Below are 9,773 nucleotides of genomic sequence, written 5' to 3'. Positions count from 1 at the left end.
CCTCTACTGTGTTCCTTCTATTTATCTATCTCTGCTGCTGAGATCGGGAGTTCATTTTCACAGGACCTCTTCCAACCAGCATTCCAGGCCCAGAGAGGAATGCCAGCAGAGCCTCCCTCGCCAATTTCTCACGACAGAGTGAGACCATCTTGTGGGTCCTGTCAGAGAACAGTGAGAGCGTAGTTGGGCTGGATGCTTGCCAGGGACCCAATAAAGCCCTCTTGTTTCCTGAAATCTGTGAGTTCCTGCCTTTCTTGGCTTTTTGGTCTTCTGTTACAATTTAGCATGGGTCAGCATATCCACCCCACATGGTAAGAACTGTGGCTGTTTGAACTCCAGAATCTCTGGTGAGTGAGAACACATCAGTAAACAAAACCTGAATCAACAAACTATGTTGTACTATCTTGGTCAAACAGCCTTAAAGTTTCCATAAATTTCCCCTCTATTTTTTGACAAGGTATATTAGCTAACTCACAGGGCTTTCCTGGTGACTCAGTGGTAAAGAACCTGCCTGCAATGCAGGAGACGTGTATTCAATCCCTGGATTGGGAAGATTACCTGGAACAGGGCATGGCAACCCATTCCAGTATTCTTGCCAGGAGCATCCCATGGACAGAGGAGCCTAGTGGGCTACAGTCACAAAGAGTATGACACAACTGAAGCAACTCAGGATGCACATTAGCCAGCTCATACAGTTTCTTCTGAGAGTAACTCTTCTGTTTCCTGATCTGATTCTGTCTCTTGTCCCTTGGATTATGTTGAAAGTGGATTCTGGTTACTGGCAGATCAACAGTGTTGCATGGGGCAGAGTCTGGGTCCCAATTTTGTACCTTGATGTTGTCAGTACCCATGAGCTATTCACACTCAGAGAGGCTATCTCATTCTTTAAATTTATTTTTGGCTAAGCTGAGTCGTCATTGCTTTGTGTGATCTTTCTCTAGTTGCAGTGAGCAGGGACTACTCTTCGTTACAGTGCACAGACTTCTCATTGCAGTGGTTTTCCTTGTTGCAGAGCACGGGCTCTAGGGGCTCAGTAACTGTGGCTTCTGGGCTCTAGAGCACGGGTTCAGTAGTTGTGGCACACTGGCTTAGTTGCCCAACAGCATATGGGATCTTCTTGGACCAGGGATCAAACCGGTTTCCTTTGCATTGCAAGGCAGATTCTTAATCGGTAGATCATGAGGGAAGCCCCAAAGTGGAAGGTTTTTAAAGGCAGGAAGTAGGTGGGACAGTAAAGTCAGAGGGAAAAAAGGATTATTTCAGGCAAGGTCACCTTCCTTTGGGAGGAAAGGGGATTATGTCATGCAGGTGACCTCACTGTGCTGACCAGGTAATTCCAGATTGATTGGTTAAAGATTGAGTTCCTGGGAGTGACTGACTCTATAGTAGAGTCTTGGTTTGCTGTCCTAGGGATAATTGATTCCATTTTGGGTCTGATATGTCTTTTTTTTTTTTTTTTAAAGAGACATCCCCTACTGAGGGCTTCCCATGTGGCTCAGTGGTAAAGAATCCACCTGCCAATGCAGGACACCTGGGTTTAATCTCTGGGTTGGGAAGATCCCCGGAGAAGGCAATGGCAACCCACTCCAGTATTCTTGCCTGGGAAATCCCATGGACAGAGGAGTCTGGTGGGCTACAGTCCATGGGGTCTCAAAGAGTTGGACACAACTTAGTGACTAAACAACAATAACTCCTACTGACCTTAGAGGTCCTGGAACCCCTGAGGAACTGTCTTCTGACCTCAGAATTAGTGTGGTTCAGAGATGGCTCTTTCCTATTATTTCCAAAGGGCAGCTCAAGGTAGCTGCTACCACCTACTCAGCCTCGGGGATATACCCCACATGAAGATGAAAGACAGTTACCCTGGGACTTGCAGCACATGCCTACATGGTAGAGTAACAATAGGACATGATTATACAGATACCTGGGCTGTGCTGAGGTCTAGTCGGCTGCTCTGGCTGCTGGCCTTTTAATTATTTGAGTGGTACACCCAGACCCCAAATGGGACACATCCCTTTGGTTTAAACCAGCTGACATTTCTAACCAAATTAAACACCTTTATTTCACTAAACCACTTTGGTTCCACCAAACTCCCTTGAGAATTCTCACTACAGCCAAGTGGTAGACAAACCCAGGGTCCTCTCTGACACTCCTGATCACCTATGGGGAAACAACTCTGCTTGGTCATGGGTTGAGCTAATCCACAGTAGCCTGGGGTGAGGGGTGCCAATAAAACCAGCCAGTAGTGGGTGCCACTGGCACCCTGTGCAGATCCCCTTGCTGTGGGAATCACTTCCTGCTACCATTCCATGAGTCAAATGGAAGCCACCCAACCTGGGATGTGACACCCCCTCCCAAACCCTTTCCCAGTTCTTAGCCCCTGACTGATGGGTCTGGTCCTGCCTCAAAGTGGACTAACCTAGGGACATCCCAGAGTTTCATGGCAAGATCAGACTTTAGCCGAGACCACACCCTCCTTTCTTATCCCTGTCTTATTTTACATCCTGTACTCTGCCCTCACCCCCTTCACCTTGCCCCCCCACCGCCCCCTCATACACAGACACACAAGTAAATCACTAGAACAAGAATCCCCATCTCAGGCTAAGAAATCTGCTTAAGATGCATCAGGTGTCCTGCAGTGTAGACTGTCACTGGCATAGAAATTTTCATTAGGGCTTTTGTTTTCTCACAGAAAAAAAAAGGATATTCCTGGAGCAGTTGGTGTCAAGTGATTCAGGTTATGTGGCTGAGTGCCCAGGAAACCAGCCCCTGCAGAATGTGTGCTGGGTCTCTCTAATACTTCAGGAAGTTGTTTAGAGACACAGTATCCCTGACTTTGGGCCTCCCTGGTGGCTCAGTGGTAAAGAATCTGCTTGCCAAGCAGGAGACCCGGGTTCAATCCCTGGGTCAGGATCATCCCCATGGAAAAGGAAATGGCAACTCACTCCAGTATTCTTGCCTGGGAAATCCTGTGGACAGAGGCGCCTGGTAAAGAGTTGGACACAACTGAGCAACTGAACAACAAGCAACAATCCCTGACTTCATGGAGTCCTATCAGAGAATACAACTCACAGTCATTTGGTCAAAGTGTGAGCCCAGAGTCCATCCTGCTTATTGAGTTGCAGGTGAGGTAGAAACACATGGTGGACGCCTCAAACAACAGGTCAGATCTCCCTGATCCAGACTTGTGGCAGAGTGGCTTGTGGTTCTACCCCAGGCTGCTCAACTTCTCAATAGTCGCTCCGTTTACGGTGCTGGCTCCTCCATCATACCCTCCATGGAGGACAGATGGGAGGAAATGGTGACCAGTACCTACCTCATGGGTTATCTTGGGGGTTCACTGAGACGGAGAAGTGAAAGCTCTTAGCACATCTGGCACAGGCCAACCTCAGCTGGTATCATTGTTGTCATCGTCTCCGGGAATTTTGGGATCCATCTCAGGGCCCACTCACATGCTGCTGTTCTTCTCCAAGCTGGGAGACCCTAGTATTTCTTCCTTCCTTCAGGGTGGGGTGGCTAACAAATCCCTACCCCTACCCCTGAAAACTGTCTTTCCAACTCTCATCCTGTGTCCTGTGGGAAATAGCCAGCACTGCCTCCCGACCCACAACTGGTCAGTGCTTAGCTCCTGGGGCAGGTCAGGTTCTCCACAAACCCCTGTAGTCACAGACCTGAAGGGCATTGGACAAAATCTTTGGGAGAATGACTCTTGCTTTTAAGGCACACTGCAATGGAAAGGGTTTCAAACTGAGTTGTGATGTAGACTTGGCAAGTCCACACAGGAAGAACAGTCAGTGCTAGTTAGAGGAAAGTCAGTGGAGGCTGTGCCTTGCGGTCTATGGCACGATTGATATTATTGCTGGAATTCCACCCGGGTGGAGGGAAGCAAGATACAGGACCTGGAGAGTTTCAGTGTCTGGATGTGACACTCAGAGATGCCCATTTTTGTTCTTCTTAACAACTGTAGTTAACTGAGATGCCCCATCTGTCAGCATCTTCCCCATGACTCTGCTGGCCTTGAGATCTTCCCAGGAGGCCTACAGTCCTCTTCACGGAAACTTTTGTACAAATAGCTGGCTTTGCTGTAAAGCCCAGTGGGTGCCGCATCACGGTACTCCCCTGACAGAGGGAGAAGATGGAACAATCATGGGATGATCTTTGCCTGTACGATTGACCAGCTTATCAGCTGTCACTCAGTGTCACACTCTGGACCAACAAGGCTATGGAGGTCCAAATTAGTGCCCCCCCTCCCTCCATGGCTGGCAGAAAATAATGTGCCTTCCAAAAGAGGATGTAAGCTCTGGTATAAAACCAAAGCCAGGGGTAGCATCCCCAGGTCCAACAGGATAACCTGAATTAACACCCACCTTGGTGGAACACTTTAACCCAGTTCAAACTGAAAAAGGGGACATCTCAACCTCGCATATGAAAAGCTAATATGAGATGGAAAGGCAAGAGGGATAGAAGATAAAACAACAGCAACAGGGTCTTCCCTGGTGGTTCAGTGGATAAGAATCCACCTGCTAATGCAAGGGACACAGGTTCAGTCCCAGGTCCAGGAAGATCCCACATGCCATGGGGCAACTAAGCCCATGTGCCACAGCTACTGAGCCTGGCTCCACAGCAAGAGAAACCACTGCAACGAGAAACTGCACACTGCAACAAAGAGTACCCCCACTCTCCACAACTAGAGAGAAGCCCACGTAGCAATAAAGACCCAGCGCAGCCAAAAATGAATACATAATTTTTAAAAGATCACTATATATACAAACAACAGCAACAAGGGAAATATGCATCACAAAGTAGAAGTCAGTTAAACACTGGGTTGGCCAAGAAATTCATGCGGACTTTTCTATAAGATCTTATGGAAAGATCAAGCAAGGTGTGCTTACTTTACTGGCCCTCTACTGTTGCCGAGAGAGATGGGCCCCAGACCCATTCTTTCACCTTGTAGTGGATAATGGCCGTTTCTGCCCATCTGTTCCCAATGACTCGAAGGGGTCAAGGGGTGGACTATGTCAGGAGATGCTGGGATAGTCATGGCAAGTAAGTTGGGGGCAAGAGACTTTGGCCTTTTGGGTGTTTGGAGTATTTCCTTACCCTGTGAACACCCAGACTTGCTGTAGATGTGCTGAAAGGGCACTCCACCCTCAGTCGTGGGAGGGTCCCCTTCTAGGAAAAGTGGATAAGAGTTACAAGTAGAGGGTATCAACATCTAAGATATTTCTTCAGTTTTGGTATTTTGCTCTGTGTCATCAGAATTCATACATACTTTCTAATTTAGAATATTCCTACTAGGACTATGGGAACCCCAGTTTTCAATGCCCCAAATGAGAAAAGAAACATCACATTCAATGTCCCTTTTGCTAACTTCCCAGAGAGAGAGAGAAAGAGGCAGGTTTAGGAAAGAGGTATGACATGGTTCAGCTTATGAACTTAGCTAAGGAAAAGCCTCTGGTTTTTAGCTACCATTTGGACACATGAATCGATGTGATGAAAGAGACTTCATCGGCCAAGACCCAAGAAGTGTGGGCAAAACTGGAAGAAGAACGTAAGGGGGTTGTTGTACCCCTTCCGAAGACATCTGCATACAGTTCTGAATGTCTCACCCCTTATAAAAATATCCTCTGCATTATATCAGAGCCTGGAGAGGAGAAGGGATTCTCTACTACTTTGACCAAAAAACCCTCTGAAATAGGAGTGGCCCCAGAGAACTGAAGCTAGAAACAGGGAAGGGCTTGCCTCTGATGAAGGAACAGGGATGGGAGAGTCAGCGCAGCCTCATCATTATAAATCTTTCCAAGTGCTTCTGTTTTGTTTTGGTTGGAATAAAGAGCCTCTTGATGAAAGTGAAAGAGAAGAGTGAAAAAGTTGGCTTACAACTGAACATTCAGAAAACTAAGATCATGGCATCTGGTCCCACCACTTCATGGCAAATAGATGGGGAAATAATGGAAACAGTGAGAGACTTTATTTTGGGAGGCTCCAAAATCACTGTAGATGGTGACTGCAGCCATGAAATTAAAAGACACTTGCTCCTTGGAAGAAAAGCTATGACCAACCTAGACAGCATATTAAAAAGCAGAGACATTATTACTTTGCCAACAAAGGTCCATCTAGTTAAAGCTATGGTTTTTCCAGTAGTCATGTATGGATGTGAGAGTTGGACTATAAAGAAAGCTGAGCACCAAAGAATTGATGTTTTTGAACTGTGATGTTGGAGAAGACTCTTGAAAGTCCCTTGGACTGCAAGGAGATCAAACCAATCAATGCTAAAGAAATCAGTCCTGAATATTCACTGGAAGGAGTGAAGCTGAAGCTCCATTACTTTGGCCACCTGACGTGAAGAACTGACTCATTGGAAAAGACCCTGATGCTGGGAAAGATTGAAGGTGGGAAGAGAAGGGGACAACAGAGGATGAGATGGTTGGATGGCATCACCGACTCGATGGACATGAGTTTGAGTAAGCTCCGGGAGTTGGTGATGGACAGGGAGGCCTGGAGTGCTGCAGTCTATGGGGTTGCAAAGAGTCAGACACGACTGAGCGACTAACTGAACTGAACTGATATACACACACACGCACACACACATACACACACACATATATATGCGTGCATGTGTGCTCAGTCACTTCAGTTGTGTCCAATTCTTTGTGACCCTCTGGACCGTAGCCCACCAGGTTCCTCTGTCCCTGGGATTTTCCAGGCAAGAATAATGGAGTGGGCTGCCATGCCCTCCTCCAGGGGATCTTCCTGTCCCAGGGATCAAACTGCATCTCTTTTGCCTCCTGCATTGGCAGGTGGGTTCTTTATTGCTAGAAATACATATTCCTTGCCACCCCCTGCCCTGGACGCAGCACCCCAGCCCTGCTCAGTCGCTGGCCTCACTCTACCTCCCCAGTGAGATCATCTCCTCAGGAAGCAGGCCACAGAAGGTCAAGTGACACACAGAGGTCACACAGCTGGATGGGTGCAGCCAGGACCCAAAGGATCCTCCAGTTCTTGTTCTTTCCCTGGGGACTCATTTTGACCCACCTAGCCTCCCAGCTGCCCCGCCTGGGGCTCTCAGCCAAGTTCTACGTGGAAAGAGAATTGGGCTTCAGGGAGGCCAGGATCACTGTGCTGCCCCTCCTTCAGGGTAGGAGCAGGGGAGCAATACAGGGTCTCCTGGCCTGGAGGAGGAGAGCAGTGTGTCCAGACAGCTCTGAGATGGGACCTGTGGCAGTGACGACACCTGCCAGCTCAATGGTGCCAGCCTGTCTGCCAAACAGCTCACCTGCATCAACTCATTTAATCCCTGTCAATATTTTTTTATGAGAAAGGCATTCTTACCCACTCCCACTGTTTTACAAAAGAGCAAACAAGCTAACTTGCAGAGCCGGGACTGAATCTAGCTCTTTGGGCTCTAAGCTCCTGGTTCGTTAAATATAGGAGCCAGATGCCAGTTCCTTCCTCAGGGGATCTTCCCGACCCAGGGATCGAACCGGGGTCTCCTGCATTGCAGGAGGTCCAGGGAAGCCCCATTTCAAGAGGCACAGCCTATTAAGTCCTTGTTGGAGAAATCAGGCCACACAGAGATGTCAAGGTTCTAGGACACAGTGTAGGGAATGTTTTGAAACAATTTTGGTTACTCCTAGATGTGTCATGTCTCCTGGCTTCTCTCTGGGCACCAAGAGAAACCAAGCAAGGAAGAGAGGGGAGAAGATGAAGGAGGATGTGGGGAGGGGAGAGGTGAGGGGAGGGACAGAGAGGTTAGAAGAGGCAGAGGCAGAGACGCAGGTTCAGTCCAGTTTGCCCTTTGCTGGGGCTTGATGAGCCCCTGCCACCCCACAGGGCAGCTGCAAGCCCATCCCTGTGGAGGCTGCCCAGGGTGCCAACATACTTCAGGATAAACCAGAAGTATGCCACAAGCATTTAGTTTATGATCAAGGCAGCACATGAGCCCCCAACAGAGTGAGCAGCGCGCAGTGTGGATCTCCACCGAAAAGAACAAACTGCAAAAAAAGCTGGTAGAGTACGAGCCTCTTTTGTAAAATGAGTAACATAAAAGAGTATCCACTTGAGAAAAAAATCTGGAGAAAAACTCCATAAGCTCAGTGGTGGTCATCTCTGGAAGGCTCAGATTAGAGGGACTTTTAACTTTCTGCATTCTGTGTTTCTATAATGTTTAAATGTTCAATGATGCATGTGTAACTTTGGTAATCAAAGTGACCAAAAAAAGGTTGTTAAGAGAAGAGGTACCCCTGCCCTTCATCCATCATGGTCCCCAGATTTCTAAAACAACCAGCCTGTGCTGGTAATTTGCTCTCTGTGTTACCAGGAACTGTTTATGCATCACAAAGGATTCTGTCACGTGTGTGTGTGTGTGATTAATTATTAAAAAGGTGTTGTCAGTCCTGTTTAATATTTAGTTCCAGGATTGAAACATTAAAGGGTTTGTCCATTGACTGCATGCTGTTGCTTAGGTATCAGTTAAAAAGCAGTGAAACAAAGAGGCAAACTGTGTGATTTTGTTTTGTTTTCAAGACCTCTTAGACCTGAAACACTTTTACTGTTTGTGGTACTACACTGCTTTCCTTATCTGCAAGCTCAGGAAAATAGGTTGCTGTTATAATTACTGATGCAGTGAGGAAAGGGAGACTGGGAAAAATACAGAATGAAAGATAAAATACATGATCCAGAAAACTGAGAAGCCCTGATGACAGGTGGAAAAGGAAGCCCCAGGAGGGGACATGGGAGAGTGATAGTAATAAAGGTGGGCTTCCTGGAAGAGGTGGGCCTGTTTGGGAGAAGTAAAGAGTGGAGAGGAGGGCGTCATAGATGAGGAAGGCAGATTTAGTCATTAGGCTCCAAGGGCCAGGTCCAGAATGGGGCCCACTTGCCCCATATCCTCTTTTCCCTGAGAGAGGGTCGAGTCCCTGCCCCAGCCGTGGCCCAGGGCTCTGGAGTTGGTGCTGGACAGAGCCAGGTGGGAGGCCCAGCCTCCTTCAACTCTGGACTCTGCCCAGGGATTTCCAGTGAAATGAGAAGACCGGCCAAAGCCCAAGCAGGTTGGATCCACCCCATCCCCGTGGAAACACGCACTTCCGTCTGTCCCCCAGAGAGACTTGTTGACCACAAATATGTGAGTAGGGAGCAGAGCTTGCCCCCCTCTGTGCAGCTGTGTGTCTGTGTTTGCGTGTGTGCGTGGGTGGCTGGGCTTTCCCAGGCTCTGCCTGTGTGTGCACTTCCCTACATGTCCCCGGGGCTCCTGTGCGCACCTGCGTGTGGCCCTGTGTGCTTGCCGCTGGGTATGTGAGATTAGTCAGGCTGGCGATTGGACAGGGTAGGGCACTACCCAAAAGGGAGAAAAAGAGGGCAGGAGTGGAGAGAGATAGGGTGTTAGTTAAGGCTCTTATTTATAGATGAATTTAGGCCTACAAACTGAACTTCAGCATCCCCTAAAAAAAGAAAGAAAGAAAGAAAAAAAGGATTATATTGGCTCTTGTAATTGAAAAGTCCAGGGGGGAGCACTGATTTCAGATACAGTTGGATTCAGGGACTAGAATGATGTCTTCAGGATATTTCTGTCTTTCAGAGATGGGAGCACATGATACAATGAAAATATCACATAATAGCAATGAAAATATCACTTGATAGCAATGAAAATATCACTTGATAGCAATGGTTTTAACCTGTTGTAGGGAGTTATGAAAGCTAGGGCCCGTCTTCAGAAAAATGCCTCTGTATCAGACACATACACATGCTATACAGAATTCCTCCCTTTCCTTCTC

At 47.8% G+C, this 9,773-nt stretch overlaps 1 protein-coding gene across 2 annotated transcripts in view; it reads left to right on the top strand.

Moving 5' to 3' along the window:
* Positions 1–6,700: 6,700 nt before the first annotated feature.
* Positions 6,701–9,773, top strand: part of SLC28A1 (solute carrier family 28 member 1) — a 62,994-nt gene continuing 59,921 nt past the window's right edge. For both annotated transcript variants that reach the window (XM_006058295.4, XR_003105377.3), the window contains exon 1: positions 6,701–9,124. The gene's annotated coding sequence lies outside the window, so the exon portion shown is untranslated. The remainder of the gene's footprint in view (positions 9,125–9,773) is intronic.

Source organism: Bubalus bubalis, chromosome 20 (genome assembly GCF_019923935.1).
Source record: "Bubalus bubalis isolate 160015118507 breed Murrah chromosome 20, NDDB_SH_1, whole genome shotgun sequence".
NCBI lineage: Eukaryota > Metazoa > Chordata > Mammalia > Artiodactyla > Bovidae > Bubalus > Bubalus bubalis.
This window is presented reverse-complemented; position numbering and strand designations above follow the sequence as displayed.